This window comes from Lithobates pipiens, unplaced genomic scaffold (genome assembly GCF_037356315.1).
Source record: "Lithobates pipiens isolate NorthernLeopardFrog02 unplaced genomic scaffold, aLitPip1_a1.2 Scaffold_8, whole genome shotgun sequence".
Taxonomy (NCBI): domain Eukaryota; kingdom Metazoa; phylum Chordata; class Amphibia; order Anura; family Ranidae; genus Lithobates; species Lithobates pipiens.
In genome coordinates, this window is record NW_027507903.1 from 645,971,000 (window position 1) to 645,992,896 (window position 21,897).

Sequence of the window (21,897 nt, forward strand, 5' to 3'; positions counted from 1 at the left end):
GTATATAACCTCCATATGCCAAAGTCAAAGATGGTGGCCTAAATCTCTGGGAGAGCTCTGTGGCCTATCAAATACAGACTCCCCAAAGATGGACCCTATGAGACCCACAGGAGCAGGGCATATAGCCTCCCTGTATCTTAAATGGTGGCCAAAATCTATAGAAAATCTGTCTCCTACAAAATATATAAGGTCCCCCAAGATGGCACCCATGAGACCCACAGGAGCTATGTTATGTGAGACCAGCAGTCAGAGACAGCAGTACCTTAGCTAATCTCACACTGCAGATATACAGCTACTGTATAAGTCTATAGAACAGGAACAAGAAGTGCTTTGCTATTCCTCAAGAGGGATCCAAGACAAAATATAAGTCTTTCAGCTTACGACATTAACATTTCCAGACGTTCTCTATAACAAAGCAAATCTTCACTTTTTGAGTTGAGGTCTGCTTTATTGGTGTTTGGTATGAGGTCCGTGACCCACTGTTATGGCCTTGGCAGTTATTGTCTCTTTATAATGAACGAGTGGTTCCATGGCTACCTCTTTTATCGCACTGTAGAGTATTATATAATGCAATAAGTGATGACAGTGCTCCTTCCCGGTATAATAAAGACTCCTGCCTCCGGGAGATGAGGGGTTAATGGTTCCTTCTGAAGCTGCAGAACAATTTCCAGTCAATAGTCAAAATCAATATCCAACGGAGTCTAAGAGAAGAGCCTCTGCTACCCCACCGGGGGGGCTTGCATTCCAAGGCATGGTGTAATATTTCACTCTGGGGCATCAGGAACCCTAACAGTGAGGCTGGTTCCTATGGCTTGGGCAAGCTTGTCATTAGCGGGTTGCATGGGTAGACTTCCGGCATCCAAACCCAAGAACTAAAATGTGATACTTTTGTAGCTCACTGGTCCTTAGTTGTGGTGGCTACATTTGTCTTTAGGCTTTTCACCTGGTGATCCTAACAGTAACACACTTCCTGTCCTCGGGTGACAACGCTCAACCACCATACTGTATGTATGGAGGGCAGCGTTGTCACCCTAAGACAAAAGACCAAGACATATACCTCTCCCTCTCCTCTTCTCTACGTGGGGTTCTGTAGTCCTCAGCACCTCAGCAGGGCTGCTGTTAGAAACCATGGGGCCCCATACAGCCAACCTGGCAGCCGCCCCCCCTCCCAAAAAAACCCCCACAGTTTACTATGCTTCAGTTATAAATGAACACAGTGATTGATCAGTACTGAGGTGGATGGGAAAATCCTATTTGTGGGTCTCGTGGACGCCTTCTTGGGGAAGCCTGCGTCTGTTAAGACACAGAGCTCTCTCAAAATTTGGCCTCCATCTTTGACACAGGGATGCAATAAATACCACCTGTGGGTCTCATGGGCAGGGCTGCTGTTATAAACCACGGGGGCCCCATACAGCTGACCTGACAGCCCCCCCCCCCCAAAAAAATATCACAGTTTACTATGCTTCAATAATGAATGAACACAGTGAGTGATCAGTACAGAGGTGGATGGGGGAATCCTATCACTGTGGCTTTGCATTCTGACTGCGGGGTGACTTCCCTGCCATCAGAATACATTGATTGGCTCTGCTGGCTATAGTTGGCTGCAGGGCTGCAGTTATAAACCACAGGGCCCCATACAGCCAAACTGACAGCCCCCACTCCCCCCACAAAAAAACCCACATAGTTTAATATACTTCAGTTATGAATGAACACAGTGATTGATCAGTAGGTTGATGGGGAATCCTACTTTGCATTCTGACACTGCCCCCCCCCCCCAAAAAAACAGTTTACTATGCTTCAGTTATGAATGAACATATAGTGAGTGATCTGTACCGATCACTCATTGTACTCATCCAGGAAAGAAAGGGGCTGGTAAATGTGACATATTTACCAGAGCCTTCCCCCACTCTCCATCCTGAAGGATCCTATAGTGTGCTTGCAGCTACTGGTGAGAAAGAGAGGAGGGAAGCCGACAGCACTGCCACGGGGTGGGGGCATACAGGGGGGCCTGGGCAGCAGGGGCAAACATATGGTGCACAGGGAGGGTCATGGGTGCACCAAGGGGGCAATTACTGGAACCAATCCCGTGTGTGGCTCTCTGCAGCAGCTGAAAGTCAGCCAGAGGGAGGGGAGAAGAAGCCAGCTTTCATCTGCTGTAGAGAGAGAGCCATACAGGGGATTAGTTCCAGTAATTGCCCCCCCCCGCCTCCCTGCCCACATCCAATTTGCCCAGATGCCTTGGCCCCCCTGCTGGCCTGGGCCTGGTACAGGAGGACTGGTGGTACCCCCTTATCCATGGCCCTGGTTGTACATACACTTTAAGGAAGAGGACCGGGCATCATAGTCTGCCCCCCATGAGGGGTTTAAAAAGCATTGACAGGGGCAACAAGTCATCTTGGGGAGTTTTGTAACCTACTAAGTTAGTTTTCATGGTAAGAAGTAATGACTTGCCCACCACATGTGATCCCCTGCCACACCAATTCTATGATATGGCCATTAGGTTATTCACCCCCATTGATTTATCCCCAACCACAAGGAGATGGGGGGGGGCAGAATCCATAGTGCGAGACAATAAACCATCCAAAAACTGCCTCCTAAAAAATGAACTGCCCAGCTGTGGGGCAATAAACCACTCCAGGGGGACATAAGGTAGGTACTATGAATACTGTAGAAAATGGTGTTTTGTTATCTGGGGCAATAAGTCAGCCAATAATAAACAGGGCAAAATCCAACTCTGCTTTAGAGATCGGCACCCCTAAAAAGCCAGTTAGGAAAGATGAACTTCAAAACCCACAATCCTTAATGTTTATACTGTGGGAGCACCCCAAAATCCACGGGGCAGCTTTCCAGTGTACATTCAGGAACGCCCCCTCCCAATCCTTGGATCACCCAAAACTTTTAACTCAAGTATGGATGACTCCAAAGTCCCACTTGTAGCATGGAGCACCCCCAAAATATCATCTGCTGTGCAGGTCAACCTGAAAATAAAATCTGCAGTGGAGATCACCCAAAGACATCTGCAATTCAAAGCGGTCTAAGATCACCCCCCGAATTATCATCTGAAGTGTTAGTCACCCCCCAAACAATACCATTTGCTATGTGGGTCACCCCAAAATATCATCTGCTGTGGAGGTCACCCCAAAACATCTGCAATTCAAACCAAAACTATCATCTGAAGTGTTAGTCACCCCACCCCCAGAAAATATCATCTGCTGTTTGTGCCACCCCAAAATATTATCTGCTGTGTGGGTCACCTCACAATAACATTTGGTGTTTGGGTCACCCCAAATTATTATCTGCTGTGTGGGTCACCCCACAATACAATTTGGTGTGTGGGTCACCCCAATATATTATCTGCTGTGTGGGTCGCCCCACAATACCATTTGGTGTGTGGGTCACCCCAAAATATTATCTGCTGTGGGGGTCACCCCACAATATAATTTGGTGTATGGGTCACCCCAAAATATTATCTGCTGTTTGGGATACCCAACAATTCCATTTGGTGTGTGGGTCACCTCAAAATATTATCTGCTGTGGGGGTCACCCCACAATATAATTTGGTGTATTGGTCCCCCCAAAATATTATCTGCTGTTTGGGTTACCCCACAATACCACTTGGTGTGTGGGCCATACCCAAAATATTATCTGCTGTGTGGGTTACCCCACAATACCATTTGGTGTGTGGGTCACCCCAAAATATTATCTGCTATGCAGGTCACCTAAAAATATGATCTGCAGTGTAGGTGACCCCCAAAATATCATCTGAAGTGCTAGTCACCCCAAAAATACCATATTCTGTGTGTGTGCCACCCCAAAATATCACCTGCTGTGTGGGTCACCCTAAAATATCATGTGATTGACCCCAAAATATTATCTGCTGTTTGAGTCACCCCAAAAATATCATCTGTGGTGCAGGGCATCCCACAATGCCATTTGTTGAATGGGTCACCCAAAAATACCATCTATAGTGTAATTGACTCTGTAATGTTATCTACTGTGGGGGGGTCACCCCAAAATATCAACTGCATTGTGGGTCTCCCCACAATACTATGTGCTACGTAGGTCACCCCAAATTATCACCAGCTGTGTGGGCCGCCACAGAAAATACCCCACAATGTTATATGAAGTGTAATCACCCCACAATATCATTTGCTATATAGGTCACCCCAAAATAGTATTTGCTGTTTGGGTCACACTGCAATTCCATTTGCTATGTAGGTCACCATAAATATAATATACGGTGTAACTAACCCCAAAATGTTGTCTATTTAGGTCACAACCATAATATCTGCTGGATGGGTCACCCCCCCCCCCCAAAAAAAAAATCAGATGATATTTGAGTATCCCCTAAAAAAATGGAAGAATGAATCACCCTAAAATCTAATTTATAGTGTGGATCACCCCCAAATATCATCTGTACGTTAGATCACCCTCAAATCTCACTTGTAGTATTAACCCGAAATCTTATCTGTAGCATAGATCACCCCCAAATCTTATGTGCAGTGTAGATCACCCTAAAATATCATCTGTAATGTGGATCACCCCCATATCTCATCTGTAGTGTGATTCACCCCCAAATCTCATCTATAAGGTGGATCACTGTCAAATCTCATCTGTGATATGGATCACCCCCAAATCTTATGTGTAGTGCGGATCACCCTCAAATATCAGCTGTATAGTGGGTCACCCCAAAATCTCATCTGTAGTGTGGATCACCCCAAAATCTAATTTTTAATGGGGATCACCCCAAAATCTCATCTGTAATGTGGATCACCCCAAAGATCATCTGTAGTATGGATCATCTTCAAATCTCATGTGTAGTGTTGACCACCCCCAAATTTCATCTGTATCGTGGATCACCCCCAAATGTCATCTATTGCATGTATCACCCCCAAATCTCATGTGAGGTGTGGATCACCTCAAAATCTCATCTGTAGCATGGATCATACCCAAATCGCATATATAGTGTGGAACAGCCTCAAATCTCATCTGTAGTTTGGATCACCCCTAAATCTCATCTGTAGTGTGGATCACCCCAAAATTTCAACTGAAGCGTGGATTACTCCCAAATATCATCTGTAATATGGATCACCCCCAAAGATCATCTTTAGTATGGATCGCCTTCAAATCTCAAGTGTAGTGTTGATCACCCCCAAATCCTATCTATATTGTGGATCACCCCCAAATCTTATGTGTAGTGTGGATCACCCCCAAATGTCATCTGTAGTGTGGATCACCTCAGAATCTCATGTGTAGTGTGGATCGCTCCCAAATTTCATCTGTAGCATGGATCCTCTTCAAATCTCAAGTGTGGATCACCTCCTAAATCTCATTTATAGAGTGGAACAACCCCAAATCTCATCTGTAGTGTGGGTCACCCCCAAATCTCATCTGTAGTGTGGATCACCCTCAAATCTCAACTGTAGTGTGGATCACCCCCAGATGTCATCTGTAGTGTGGATCACCCCAAAATCTCACGTGCAGCGTGGATCATCCACAAATTTCATGTGTAGCATGGATCACCCCCAAATCTCATCTGTACCATAGATCACCCCCAGATGTCATGTGTAGCATAGATCACCCTCAGATGTCATGTGTAGTGTGGATCATCCACAAACCTCATGTGTAGTGTTGATCATGATCACCCCAAATCTTATGTGTAGTGTGGATCACCCCCAAATGTTATCTGTAGTGTGGATCACCTCAGAATCTCATGTGCAGTGTGGATCACCCCAATATCTCATCTGTGGTGTGGATCACCCCCAAATCTCATCTGTGGTGTGGATCGCCCCAAAATCTAAACTGTAGTATGGATCACTCCCAGATGTCAACTGTAGTGTGGATCACCCCCAGATGTCAACTGTAGTGTGGATCACCCCAAAATCTCATGTGTAGCGTGGCTCATCCCGAAATCTCATGGGTAGCGTGAATCACCCCCAAATCTCATCTGTGGTGTGGATCACCCCCAAATCTCATCTGTAGCATGGATCACCCCCAGATGTCATATGTAGCATGGATCACCCCCAGATGTCATATGTAGCATGGATCACCCTCAGATCTCATCTGTAGTGTGGATCACCCCCACATCTCAACTGTAGTGTGGGTCACCCCCAGATGTCATCTGTAGTGTGGGTCACCCCCAAATCTCATCTGTAGTGTGGATAACCCTCAAATCTCAACTGTAGTGTGGATCACCCCCAGATGTCATCTGTAGTGTGGATCACCCCAAAATCTCACGTGCAGCGTGGATCATCCACAAATTTCATGTGTAGCATGGATCACCCCCAAATCTCATCTGTACCATAGATCACCCCCAGATGTCATGTGTAGCATGGATCACCCTCAGATGTCATGTGTAGTGTGGATCATCCACAATCCTCATGTGTAGTGTTGATCATGATCACCCCCAAATCTGATCTGTAGTGTGGATCACCCCCAAATCTTATGTGTAGTGTGGATCACCCCCAAATGTCATCTGTAGTGTGAATCACCTTAGAATCTCATGTGCAGTGTGGATCACCCCAATATCTCATCTGTGGTGTGGATCACCCCCTAAATCTCATCTGTGGTGTGGATCACCCCAAAATCTCAACTGTAGTATGGATCACCCCCAGATGTCATCTGTAGTGTGGATCACCCCCAGATGTCATCTGTAGTGTGGATCACCCCAAAATCTCACGTGTAGCGTGGCTCATCCTGAAATCTCATGGGTAGCGTGAATCACCCCCAAATCTCATCTGTGGTGTTGATCACCCCCAAATCTCATCTGTAGCGTGGATCACCCCCAGATGTCATATGTAGCATGGATCACCCCCAGATGTCATATGTAGCATGGATCACCCCCAGATGTCATATGTAGCATGGATCACCCTCAGATCTCATCTGTAGTGTGGATCACCCCCACATCTCAACTGTAGTGTGGGTCACCCCCAGATGTCATCTGTAGTGTGGGTCACCCCCAAATCTCATCTGTAGTGTGGATAACCCTCAAATCTCAACTGTAGTGTGGATCACCCCCAGATGTCATCTGTAGTGTGGATCACCCCAAAATCTCACGTGCAGCGTGGATCATCCACAAATTTCATGTGTAGCATGGATCACCCCCAAATCTCATCTGTACCATAGATCACCCCCAGGTGTTATGTGTAGCATGGATCACCCTCAGATGTCATGTGTAGTGTGGATCATCCACAATCCTCATGTGTAGTGTTGATCATGATCACCCCCAAATCTGATCTGTAGTGTGGATCATCCCCAAATCTTATGTGTAGTGTGGATCACCCCCAAATGTCATCTGTAGTGTGAATCACCTTAGAATCTCATGTGCAGTGTGGATCACCCCAATATCTCATCTGTGGTGTGGATCACCCCCTAAATCTCATCTGTGGTGTGGATCACCCCAAAATCTCAACTGTAGTATGGATCACCCCCAGATGTCATCTGTAGTGTGGATCACCCCCAGATGTCATCTGTAGTGTGGATCACCCCAAAATCTCACGTGTAGCGTGGCTCATCCCGAAATCTCATGGGTAGCGTGAATCACTCCCAAATCTCATCTGTGGTGTGGATCACCCCCAAATCTCATCTGTAGCATGGATCACCCCCAGATGTCATATGTAGCATGGATCACCCCCAGATGTCATATGTAGCATGGATCACCCCCAGATGTCATATGTAGCATGGATCACCCTCAGATCTCATCTGTAGTGTGGATCACCCCCACATCTCAACTGTAGTGTGGGTCACCCCCAGATGTCATCTGTAGTGTGGGTCACCCCCAAATCTCATCTGTAGTGTGGATAACCCTCAAATCTCAACTGTAGTGTGGATCACCCCCAGATGTCATCTGTAGTGTGGATCACCCCAAAATCTCACGTGCAGCGTGGATCATCCACAAATGTCATCTGTAGTGTGAATCACCTTAGAATCTCATGTGCAGTGTGGATCACCCCAATATCTCATCTGTGGTGTGGATCACCCCCTAAATCTCATCTGTGGTGTGGATCCCCCCAAAATCTCAACTGTAGTATGGATCACCCCCAGATGTCATCTGTAGTGTGGATCACCCCAAAATCTCACGTGTAGCGTGGCTCATCCAGAAATCTCATGGGTAGCGTGGATCACCCCCAAATCTCATCTGTGGTGTGGATCACCCCCAAATCTCATCTGTAGCATGGATCACCCCCAGATGTCATATGTAGCATGGATCACCCCCAGATGTCATATGTAGCATGGATCACCCTCAGATCTCATCTGTAGTGTGGATCACCCCCAAATCTCAACTGTAGTGTGGGTCACCCCCAGATGTCATCTGTAGTGTGGATCACCCCAAAATCTCATGGCTCATCCCTAAATCTCATGTGAAGCGTGGATCACCCCCAAATCTCATCTGTAGCATGGGTCACCCCCAGATGTCATGTGTAGTGAGGATCACCCCCAAATCTCATCTGTAGCGTGGATCCCCCCACTCTATCATCAGTAAAGGTGACACCCCAAAAGCACATCAGTGCAAATCATTGTAAATAGTTGACCTGTTGGGTGGGCCACAAAATCACAGCCACACTGGGGTCACCCCAATATTAGTGGCTGCCACCCCAAAATCACATGTACAGTGTTAATTCTGCAGGGGGGGGGGGGTGGAGACCCAATAATGCCACCCACAGATAAGCTGTACTGAACAAACATATAATTGAGGTGATTTAATGGACAGCTACATGCCCCCCACATCTCCTAGACCCCCCCCCCCCCAGGACTGATATTCATGTCTCAGAATTGGCACACTCATTGATAGAGATAGTTTATGTTTGACCCCCCCCTTCAGAAATGACCCCCACCCTGACACCCCCCCCCACCATCATAATTGCACCCCCTTAGTGACCCCCCAATAAGCAGCGGTAGCTCAGGACTTCCCTGCTGCTCCCCCCCTGCTCCTGAACCCTGACAAAGCTCCCTTCTCATCCCCCCCTATAGACAATCTGCATTCTTCCTCTCTGGCTGCTCACCCCCCCTCCTCTTCCTCCTCCTCCTCCTGCTCAACAAAATGGTTTTTCTTCTGGCAGCGAGAAGAAACAGGGGCTTGTGAGACTGCTCCGCGCTCGCTCCCATTACAGCACTATTCCTGCATGGAAATGAGCTGACAGTCATCGACACGCACACAATACGGACTATCCATTCCCGGGGAATATTCCTGCCCATCCATCCGGAGCTCATCCTGCATCCTCCTCCGTGTAAACCGAGGTGAGCTGAACCCCCTCAACCATCATCGTCTCCAACCAACACACCCCCCCCAACCCCAATCCCAACCCCAACCCCAATCCAGACCGCCAACCTGCTCCCCTTCCTTCATTCCCGTCCACCTCATTCCCACCGTCCATTCCTGACCTACATTCCCGGTGGAGGCAGCGATTAAGCCGTCATGAGCAGATAGGACCGGGGTGGGGGGGAAAAATCCTCTTATCGGGGGGCTGAAAACAGGTGCACGATATGGCATTGGGGTTTGTTTTTTGGGGGGGGGGCTCTGGGTTAATATCTAGGCTATTCGTGACATGGGGGGGGTACGACTTTACTCATTGCTTTAACCCCCTTGCATGCTGAGCGTGGTGATGCCAGTGCAGTCACCCCCCCACCCCCTTGTTTCTTGATTGAACGGTGGGTAAGGGGGTGTTTTCAAGATGGAAACCCTTTGGGGTTCTACGTTGGATAGGCTTGTGTGTGTGTGGGGGGGGCAGCTAGGCTTAAATGTCACCATTGAGGTCTCTTTCATGTGACGGTTGGGGGTAGTGGAGGGGGGGGGGGCGATGCTGATGTCCACCGATTATACCCCCCCCCCCTACACCATCAACCCTCCCCGTACGTCTTATCACCCATATGCTTGGCGTACATCTCAAAGGGGGGCCACAGGACCCCATCTTGGAGGTCCTGCCTTGCCATTTCTCTACCTGCAGGCAAAATAAAAATACATTAAGTCCCTAGAGGGACATTTCTGCATCTGCACCAGCTGAGTGTGAGAGAAGAGGTGGGGGGGGGGGAGACTTGGTGAAAAGAGAGGAGGAGGAGGATGGGGGGGAGAAGATACAGGATGGAGATAGAGGTGGGAGAGAGGCGATGGGGAGATAGATAGAGAAGATGGAGAGATTTGGGGAGATAGAGTGGGGGGCTACTGAGGATAGGGGGAGATGGTGGTTGAGGGGGGGGGGGGGCAGGGTTTTTGACGTTAAACCAGTAAAAAGGGGTCGATGGCTGAGATGGGAACGATGGAACGTGGGAAAGAAAGGGAAAAAAAAAAAAAAGCGACAAGAGATTGGATAAGGAGACATGGAGGAACGGTGGACCAGGAGGAGGGAGGGAGGATGGGAGAGAGAGAGAGAGAGATATGGGAAGGATTGGTGTGGAAGCACCAGGCGGACAGAGAAAAAGGGGGGCCATGACACCGAGGAGGATGCCGCTACCGCAGACCTTATACAATTCATTTTAATTGAATTATATCATGCAGACTTTAGGATCTCAAATATGGCGGTCGCTTCCTATCTCTCCATCCCCCCCACCCCCCCCCCCCCCAGTGCTCCCGATACCCTCCGTCGTGCAGGCTGGGGGGATTAACGCACAGAATGTGGCCCTAACGCACAATACAAATGTGACTGCTGTAGAAAACGATGAGCTGTGATACAATCTGGTTCCTCTAACGTGTGTGTGATACATAGGGGTTCCGTTAATGTGATATGTCAGGTTCCATTAGTGTGATACATCAGATTCCGTTATGTGATACATCCGGTTCTGTTAATGGGATTTGTCAGGTTCCGTTAACGTGAAACATTGGGTTCAGTTTTGGGTCTGGTTCTGTTGGTGTAATTACATTCATCTGATACATCTGGTTCCATTAGTGTGATAACCTGGTTGTGTTAGTTTTCATACATAAGGTTCCGCTACTGTAAAACATTGGGATCCATTAGTGTAATACATTGGGTTCTCGGAGTGTGCTACATTAGGTTCCATTACTGTGATACATCGGGTTCTAGTAGTAGTTTGATAAATTGGGCTCTGGTAGTTTGATAAATTGGGTTCTGGTAGTGTGATAAAAGGGGTTCTGGTAGTGTGATAAAAGGGGTTCTAGTAGTGTGATAAAAGGGGTTCTGGTAGTGTGATACATTGGGTTCTGTTAGTTTGATACATAGGTTCCGTTAATGTGATACATAGGTTCCGTTAATGTGATACATAGGTTCCGTTAATGTGATACATAGGTTCCGTTAATGTGATACATAGGTTTCTGTTAGGATGATACATTGGGTTTCATTAGTGTGATACATTGGGTTTCATTAGTGTGATACATTGGGTTCTGTTTGTATAATACATTGGGTTCTTGTGGTGTGATACATCAGGTTCTAGTAGTAGTTTGATAAATTGGGCTCTGGTAGTTTGATAAATTGGGTTCTGGTAGTGTGATAAAAGGGGTTCTGGTAGTGTGATACATTGGGTTTTGTTAGTTTGATACATAGGTTCTGTTAATGTGCTACATTGGGTTCCATTAGTGTAATACATTGGGTTCTGTCAGGGTGTACATTGGGTCCCGTTAGCGTAATATATCTGGTTCCATTAACAGGATACCTCAAGTTCCATTAATGTGCTACACCTGGTTCTGCTAGTATGATACATTGGGTTCCATTAATGTGCTACACCTGGTTCTGTTAGTATGATACATTGGGTTTCATTTATCTGATATACCCGGTTCTGTTAGTATGGTATATTGGGTTCCATTATTCCTATACACCTGGTTCTGTTAGTATGATACATTGGATTCCATTTATCTGATATACCCGGTTCTGTTAGTATGGTACATTGGGTTCAATTATTCGGATGCACCTGGTTCTGTTAGCATGATGCATTGGGTTCAATTATTCGGATGCACCTGGTTCTGTTAGTATGATACATTGGGTTCCATGTATCTGATATACCCGGGTTCTGTTAGTATGGTACATTGGGTTCAATTATTCTGATGAACCTGGTTCTGTTAGTATGATACATTGGGTTATATTAATCTGATACACCTTGTTCTGTTAGTATGATACATTGGGTTCCATTAATGTGATACACCCGGTTCTGTTACTTTGAAATATTGGGTTCCATTAATGTGATACACTTGGTTCTGTTAGCATGCTACATTGAGTGCCATTAATGTGATACACCCTGTTCTGTTATTGTGATACACTTGGTTCTGTCAGTGTAATACATTGGGTTCCAGTAATCTGATACACCTGGTTCTGTTAGTATGATACACTGGGGTTCCATTAATATGATACCCCCGGTTTTGTTGGTATGATACATCGGGTTCCAATAATCTGATACACCTGGTTCTGTTAGCATGATACATTGGGTTCCATTAATGTGATGCACCCTGTTCTGTTAGCCCTTGTACACACGGTCGGAGAATACGTCGGAATGTGTCCTATCGGACCTTGTTGTCAGATAATCCGACTGTGTGTGGTATGCATCGGACTGATTCAGTCGGAATATCCGTCGGAACCAATTTTCCAACTTGTTGGAAATATTTACCGACCAACTGGTTCGATCGGACATACTCCGATCATGTGTAGAGAATTTTGATCTAACCAAATGCCACGCATGCTCAGATCAAATTCCTACATCAAAGCTATTGGCTACTAGCCTGAACGTAGTCCCATCGTAACGAAATTACGTCATCACGTTCTGAATGATCCGATTTTTTGACAACTTAGTCCGACCGTGTGTATGCAACAGTTTCGGACAAGATCCGACGGACAAAATCCGACGGACAAAATCCGACGGACAAAATCCGACGGATTTGGTTGTCGAAATCTCCGACTGTGTGTACAGGGGCTAAGTGTGATACTTGGTTCTGTCAGTGTAATACATTGAGTTCCAGTAATCTGATACACCTGGTTCTGTTAGTATGATACACTGGGGTTCCATTAATGTGATACACCTGGTTGTGTTGGCATGATACATCGGGTTCCATGTGATACAGGTATATAAGGTTTCCTTCCTTGCCTCTGGTTGGTGATGGCTGTGAACACAAGTTGGTTTCCTTGGCTCGTACCTGGCGGCTCCCCGTCCTTCTCACAGCACCCGCACAGGACTCTCCTCATGGTAATTCTCCACTGCACTCCATTTTTGTTTGCTGGAGAAAGATTCTATTTATGTTGTTTGGTTGGTGGGTAAGTTATGACCTTATAACTGCTCATCAACTTTCATCCGTTGGAAAGTGTTTTCTTACTGCAGATATCCTCTCCTGGGTACTTGCTTTTTACTACGGTGTACTAATGACACGGTTTTCCTGCAGACATCCTTTTGAACATTCCTACCTCCTGAAGAAGTGAACGTTGCTTCACGAAACGCGTAGAGTTTTAGGATTTCAGCTGGCTATCCTTCTATGCTTATATGCTACTATACAATTACTATTTTTGGATATACTTGGTGTAATTTAACATCATTTTATTTATGTACGTGAATAAAAACTTGGATTTTTTTTAAGACTGCATTGATGTGTATTTGTTTAGGGTGGATCTTCAAAAGTCCAATGGGCAATTTTTGTATATGAGAGTTTTCACATGTTTAGGGACTGAGCTGCTCCCATATCCATGGTACCGTGGCCCTTGGCATGATATATAAGGTTCAGTTAATATTTTACATTGGGTTCCATTAGTGTGATACATTGGGTCCGTTAGTGTGATACGTTGGGTTCCGTTAATGTGATGCATTGGGTTCTGGTAGTGTGATACTTTGGGTTCTGTTAATGTGATACATTGGGTTATGTTAATGTGATACATTGGGTTCCGTTTATGGGATAAGTTGGGTTCCGTTTATGTGATACATTGGGTTCCGTTTATGGGTATACGTTGGGTTCCGTTTATGTGATACATTAGGTTCTGGTAGTGTGATACTTTTTGTTCCGTTTATGCGATACATTGGATTCCGTTTATATTATAAAAACATTGGGTTCCGTTTATGTGATACATTGGGTTCCATTATTTTAATACATGGGGTTCCGTGTGACGGTGTATGTGGTCAGTACCAGCCAGCGGATTGTATCATGTACATGGTGCCAGGAAGGCACCCTCTATGTTGGCCGGGCATACGCTGCCACTGCAGGACTGAATTGTAGAATCAGCAGCCCCGTGGATGTGCCTTAGGGCCCGAGGTACGGCTGAGTGGCCTATAGCATAATGGGAAGAATTATGGTCCATTAATAATTAATCTCCTGTGTACAGTATTAGACGTACCAGTGCAGCGTGGGAGGACGATGCACACCGCATATTCTCTGGCCTCTATAGATTAGAATACAATGGAATGATTGTCCTAGATTCCATAATATTCTGCGCTATGCCATGCCTTGTATTATAGGTGGCCCAATTCCATCTAAAGATACACCGGGCAGTTGTAGGGGTTATAGTGGCATCCCACCCAAAACCAATATTTCTGTGTTTGGTGAATGCTGTAGAGTTCAGCCACATGACAGTATCTGCTTTCTCTTGAGGTCTTTATTAGGTGATTTCTGAACACCTGCTGTGCCCATTATGAGGGGTTCCCACCATCTCTGTGCTGAGTTCACGGGTCTGTACACCTGTTTAACCCATTATGAGGGGTTGCCACAATCCAGGTGCTGAGTTCCCGGGTCTGCACACCTGCTGTGCCCATTATGAGGGGTTTCCACCATCCCTGTGCTGAGTTCCCGGGTCTATACACCTGCTGTGCCCCTTTTTAGGCATCCCCACCTTCGCTCCGCTGAATTCCCAGGTCTATACACCTGCTGTACCCATTATGAGGGTTACCACAATCCAGGTGCTGAGTTCCCGGGTCTCCACATCTGCTGCGCCCATTATGAGGGGTTCCCACCATCCCTGTGCAGAGTTCCCAGATCTGTACACCTGCTGTGTCCATTATGAGGGGTTCCCACCATCCCTGTGCTGAGTTCTCGAGTCTGCACACCTGCTGTGCCCATTATGAGAGGTTCCCACCATCCCTGTGCTGAGTTCCTGAGTCTGCACACTTGCTGTGCCCATTATGAGAGGTTTCCATCATCCCTGTGCTGAGTCCTCGAGTCTGCACACCTGCTGTGCCCATTATGAGAGTTTCCCACCATCCCTGTGCTGAGTTCCCAGGTCTGCACACCTGCTGTGCCCATTATGAGAGGTTCCCATCATCCCTGTGCTGAGTTCCTGGGTCTGCACATCTGCTGCGCCCATTATGAAGGGTTCTCACCATCCCTGTGCGGAGTTCCCAGATCTGTACACCTGCTGTGCCCATTAGGAGGGGTTCCCACCATCCCTGTGCTGAGTTCTCGAGTCTGCACACCTGCTGTGCCCATTATGAGAGGTTCCCACCATCCCTGTGCTGAGTTCCTGAGTCTGCACACTTGCTGTGCCCATTATGAGAGGTTTCCATCATCCCTGTGCTGAGTCCTCGAGTCTGCACACCTGCTGTGCCCATTATGAGAGTTTCCCACCATCCCTGTGCTGAGTTCCCAGGTCTGCACACCTGCTGTGCCCATTATGAGAGGTTCCCATCATCCCTGTGCTGAGTTCCTGGGTCTGCACATCTGCTGCGCCCATTATGAAGGGTTCTCACCATCCCTGTGCGGAGTTCCCAGATCTGTACACCTGCTGTGCCCATTATGAGGGGTTCCCACCATCCCTGTGCTGAGTTCTCGAGTCTGCACACCTGCTGTGCCCATTATGAGGGGTTCCCATCATCCCTGTGCTGAGTCCTCGAGTCTGCACACCTGCTGTGCCCATTATGAGAAGTTCCCACTATCCCTGTGCTGAGTTCCTGGGTCTGCACACCTGCTGTGCCCATTATGAGAGGTTCCCTCCATCCATGTGCTGAGTTCCCAGGTCTATACACCTGCTGTGCCCCTTTTTAGGGGTTCCCACCTTCCCTGCACTAAGTTCCCAGGTCTATACACCTACTGTGCCCATTTTTAGGGGTTCCCACCATTCCTGTGCCCAGTTCCCAGGTCTGTACACCTGCTGTGCCAATTGTGAGGGATTCTCACGATCCCTGTGCTGGGGTCCCAGGTCTGTACACCCCACTTTTCTTTCCCCTTTAGAGGACTAGTTCATGTAAAAGTGATAATGCAATTATGGATGAGGAATCTCCCTTATAATGAGCGCAACAGGTGTACAGACCCAGGAACTCAGCACAAGCATGGTGGTAACCCCTCATAATGGGCACAGAAGATGTACAGACCCAGGCACGCAGCACAGTAGGGTTGACACCTCATCCCTTTAATGAATTACACGGGTTCTGAGGCTAATTTAATGCAGATGAGGCACCAAGTGAGCTTAATTACCATCTTAAACACCCACAGAACCCGTGTAATTAATATGTGTTTGGGTTTAAAGGGATGAGCTGACAACTCTACCTGGGATGGAGCAGATCTCTAGAAGGGACAGCCATGCCACGTACACACGAGCGGAATGTCCGACAGAAAAAGTCAGACGGAATCTTTTCATCGTATATTCCGTTCGTGTGTATATTTTTTTTTCAAAAATTCTGACGGACCTAGAAACAGAACATGTTCTAAATATTTCCGTCAGAACCAATTCCTATGGGGAAAACCGCTCGTCTGTATGCTGTTCCGACGGACCAAAAACGACACATGCTCTGAAGCAAGTACGAGACGGAAGTTATTGGCTACTGGCTATTGAACTTCCTTTTTCTAGTCCCATTGTACGAGTTGTACGTCACTGCCTTCTTGTTTATCGAAGTTTGGTGTGATCGTGTGTACGCAAGTCAGTTTCCGCGGGAACTCAGTCGGAAAAACCTTCAGAGTTTATTCTGACGTGAAAACCGGTCGTGTGTGTGCGGCATAAGTCAGATATTGGTGTTTATCTCGGTTCCCTCCTTCATGGAGTGAAGAACAGTGAGCTGATGGTGGAGAGTAGGAGGACCCTCAGCAGAGGTACAAGCACCTCCAAAGATGGAACCCCTTAGCACCTTATCCAATGTCTGGAATTTTCCTTCTCTGCAGTTATATGGACTCTTCTCTATCAACTAGAGCCTTCAAATAGTAGAAGTTTATTGGAAGATTTGGCCTCCATCTGAATATTCTAGAGACAAGTGTTATCTACAGGCAATGCAACAGGGGTGCCTCCATTGGTGCCAACCAAGGCATCCAGAGTCCTGAAATGTGTTCTTGGACAAAGTGTGTGAGAGCCCCTGGGAAGAGGGGGGTCATGGAACAGAGGTTAGGAGGAGGGTGTGATGGACTCACCCGGGACAGAGGCTTTTGGAGGAGACTGAATGCTCGCCCCTTACATACTGATTATAGGCCCTGGGTTTTACAGGTGATATGACCTTTTAGGGCAGCCTTGACGTCTCCTAGCTCACCGACTATACAATACACATTATCATAAATATCAACACAGAACTCCTTCATACAATTGCAGGGTTAATTAGCACAAACAACAATGGGTGAAAGACTCTTAGAAGCCATATTAGACTTATTTAGATTATAGAAGACAACAGACAGACAGGTGGCTGGAGTTGATGACATTAGCATCTTCTAACAGTATGAGTCCCAACAGTATGAATCAGTCACTGTTTCTAATATGGCATATACAGGGTTCCCAGAGTCTGTATGTCTTGGGGGGACATGAACTTGAATCCAGAGTAACACCACCTCAAGGGTCCCCAGGCATACAGCTCACAAAGAGCACGTTCCCCCAAAACCCAGGGCCCATAATCAGGCTAGTATTCAGTCCCCTCCAAAAGTCTCTGTCCCGGGTGAGTCCATCACAGAGGGTAACCTTTGGCCTCAAGCCACCATCTTAACCTTCACCATGCACAGCGATGGGACAGTAATGTTGCGTACACACGACCGGACTTTTCTACGGATTTGGTCGCTCAACTCGATCGTGTGTGGGCTCCAGCGGACTTTTTCTTCCCAAAAGTCCGGCGGACCTAGAAATAAAACTTGCTTCAAATCTTTCCAACGGACTCGAGTCAGTTCTAGTCCAATGGACTAAAACCGACGCTAGGGCAGCTATTGGCTACTGGCTATGAACTTCTATATTCTACATCATCACGTTCAAATCCATCAGACTTTTGGAGTGATCGTGTGTGGCCAATCCATTCGTTTGATTGTCCGCCGATCCAAGTCCGTCAAAAAGTCCGATCGTGTGTACGTGGCATAACAGTTTGGGCCAAGAAACTCTGGGAGCCCTGGAACCTGTATGTTAGGTTGTGGCCCAGCTGCTTGAGATGGCCATATGCAAAGCAGCCTGGGTACCACCTACAAGTGATCTGTCATTATGGAGAGGAGTATGCAGTCACTAGGGAGGAGTGTGCAGTCAGTAAGGAGAGAAGTGTGCCATCAGTATGGAGAGAAGTGTACGGTTACTAGGGAGAAGAGTATGCAGTCACTGTGGAGAGGAGTGTGTGGTCAATATGGAGAGGAGTGTACAGTCAGTATGGAGAGAAGTGTGTGATTACTAGGGAGAGGAGTATGCAGTCAGTAACGAGAAGAGTGTGCAGTCAGTATGAAGAGGGGTGTACAGTCAGTATAGAGAAGAGTGTAAAGTCAATAGGGAGAGGAGTATGCGGTCAATATGGAGAGGAGTGTGAAGTCAGTAGGGGGAGCAGTATGCAGTCAGGAAAGAGAAGAGTGTGCAGTCAGTATGCAGAAGAGTGTGATGTCAATAAGGAGCGGCATAGTCAGTTGGGAGAGGAGTGTGAGGTTAGTGGGGAGAGGAGCGTGTGGTCAGTAAGTAAAGGAGTGTCCAGTCAGAAGGGAGAGAATAGTAAGAACAGTAGAGAGAGGAGTGTACAGTCTGTAGGAAAAGGAGTGTGTGGTGGTTAGTGAAGAGAGGAGTGTGCAGTCAGCAGAGAGGAGTGTGTATTATGTGTGGAGAGGACTGTGCGGTGAGTAGGGAGAGGAGTGTGTAGTCGGTGAGGAAAGAAGCATGCAGTCAGTAAGGAAAGCAGTGTGCACACAGTAAGGTAAGGAGTGTGCGGTCATTAGGGAAATTAGTGCAGTGAATAGAAAGAAGGGTGTGTAGTTAGTAGGGAGAGGAGTGGGGAGACAGTAGGAAGAGGCGTGCGGTCAGTAGGGAGAGGAGTGTGGTCAGTAGGAAGAGGAGAGGAGTGTGCAGCCAGTAGGGAGAGGAATGTGGTCAGTAGCAGCGGCGGCCCATCCATACAGGGCACAGGGGCACCGGCCCCCTAATCCATGCGCTTGTCTCCTAAGCTACATGCAGGGCGCCGGATGCATGGATTCCAATGGGGAGCCCGAGGCTCTAATTGGCTTCAAAAAAGGGTGAGTCTCGGGGCGCAGAGCGCGGCGACCTGAGTCCACCTAGTTGTTTGACAATAGCGAATTAATATTCGCTATTGTCTTCCTGACTCTCCTCCCGGCCAATCAGGAAGAGGGTCCAGAGACCCGATTGGCCAGGGAGTCTTAGGACTTCCTGGCCAATCAGGTCTCAGGACACACTTCCTGTTCAGCCAGAAACAACGGCCTGCCTCCTAAGGTAAGGTCAGTTTCCCGTGGGGGGGGGGGGGGGGTGCACTTGCAGCGATTGCCGCCTTCTTGTCAGTATGGGAAGGAATGTATTGTCGATGGTGAGAGGAGATTATGGTCTGCTGTTACAGTGTGGTCATCTAGAAGAAGAGAATGCAGTCAGCAGGGAGAGGAGGTTGCAGCCAGTATGAAGAGGTTCCCCATCCAGGGCTCTGTGGAGGACACAGTAGATTAAATCTGGGACCTCGTGGGATGCCCACCTGACTCTTTTGGTTGGTCTTTTTAGTTTAGAGGACATGTATTGCCCTGGTAGAACTCAGGCTTTTACTTTATCGTCCATTGATGAACACAGGAACTCAGGCATTAGCATTTAACAGGTTATGCAGTATACTGACGCCTACAGGAAGTTTGGACAATGGCAAAACCCTTTGTCCTCGTGGGTTGAACATTTTGCCCACTGTTTTGCTGAGAAAAGGTCTAACTATATTTTTTGCTATTCCTTCTCTGACCCTCATGTGACTGTGAGCCAAACCGGGTCTGCAGCCCATGTTCTTATTTCAGTTTCATATCCCATCACCTAGGAGAGGCTGTATTTTGGGTCACCGCCTTTCTCCTGCCGTTGACTTGAAACTACAAGGGGTTATTTCACACTTCATTGATGCATTTAGAGGTGCATCCTGCTGTTTTTAGGCCTTGGATCTTTTAGCACTTGTACACACGGTCGGAGATTCCGACAACCAAATCCGTCGGATTTTGTCCGTCGGATTTTGTCCGAAACTGTTGCATACACACGGTCGGACAAAGTTGTCGAAAAAACCGACATGATGACGTTATTTTGTTACGACGGGACTATGTTCACGCTAGTAGCCAATAGCTTTGGTGTAGGAATTTGATCTGAGCATGCGTGACACTTTGTCCGATCGGAATTCTCTACACATGATCGGAGTATGTCCGATCGGAGCATTTTGTCGGAAAATATTTCCGGCAAGTTGGAAAAGTTGGTCCGATGGATATTCCGACGGAAACATTCCGATGTAGCCCACACACAGTCGGAATATCCGACAAAACGCTCCGATCGGACACATTCCGACGGAATCTCCGACCGTGTGTACAAGGGCTTAGAGTTTCCATGGCAGCTAAGACCTTTCCACTACACCCCCGCTGTTTGAGGACTTTCTTTATGTGGACTGGAAACGTTCTGAGGGGTCTTGGACTCAACCAGAGACTGTGCTAGAGCATTTTCTCTCTTGGGAAGGGATTCACTATTAGGTGGTCTGTGTCCAATGTGCATGCTCCATGAAAACACAGATACCACTAAAAGGGTCCAAGGTATATTTACCTTTGGGGACTTCACTGATAAGAAGTTGAATTCCCTGCTTAGATCTAGTCGTATCTGGGATCTCTTGGGTTGCCCAAGATTCTAACATAGGGCAGGGGGGCAGGTTGTAGTGTGATGGCGTGGTTGTCATGCCCTACATGTTTCCCTCCTTGTTGAGCGCCAAGCAAGGGTCAAATGAGAGGCTTACACAACAATTTAAAGCGCAAACATCAAAAGTAATATACTCAAAGAGGCTGTCTATATAAAGTTATATGAAACGATAGTACAAATGAGAGCCTTACCCTGGGGTGGGTTCTTCTGGGCTACGTTAGGCAATAGGGTCAATGCCTTACATAGGGGTACCTTTACTGGAACAAACAACTGATCTCTAATAAACTCTCCCGATGTTGCTGTATATCACCTCTGTTATTTGTGTAATTAGGAGGGACACGCAGGACACTTGCCCTCTCCACCTGTCCATCGTATCAACACTACCTCACTCCCAGTAATAATATGGGACCCAGCCGTGCATTGAGCGTGGACTCCATGCATGCAGTTCAGGTCTTTACTTAACTATTCCTCTTCTGTACCTGTGTACAGGATCAGGGCCAAGGCGGTGCAGATCTGCTCCCGTTACTATGGTAGACGGATTTCTGCTAAGTCCACGCTTATGACAGGCTGCTAGAGAAACCTTTGTTACCCTTGGTAACCACTTGTATCTTCACACTGTATGAACTCTAGTACCATTATATTCATACCCCGATGTGCTTAGTAACCCAAACTGAAACTATGTGTACGGGTTACTTGCATGACACCCCTTTAGTAACTTCAGACCAGGAAAAGTTCCAAAGCTTACTTAATATTATGACAAAGACAGACAACAGTCCAGAATAAAGTGCAAACATTTATATAACGTTCCTTGTCCCTCAGACTTGTGGCTGCCCCAGCATACCTGTATGGGAAAGAGTCCATCTTTGGTAGAGTCCACGGTTGGCATATTCAAGGGGGACTGCAAGCCCTAGAAGTCCTTCTGGACACTGGGAACTCCAACTTCATCACATCACTGGACATTCAGACTCTGGTAGCG

At 47.2% G+C, this 21,897-nt stretch overlaps 1 protein-coding gene across 2 annotated transcripts in view; it reads left to right on the forward strand.

The window, feature by feature from the left end:
- Positions 1–9,011: 9,011 nt before the first annotated feature.
- LOC143961665 (neuroligin-2-like) overlaps positions 9,012–21,897 on the forward strand; it is a 367,521-nt gene continuing 354,635 nt past the window's right edge. For both annotated transcript variants that reach the window (XM_077470985.1, XM_077470986.1), the window contains exon 1: positions 9,012–9,237. The gene's annotated coding sequence lies outside the window, so the exon portion shown is untranslated. The remainder of the gene's footprint in view (positions 9,238–21,897) is intronic.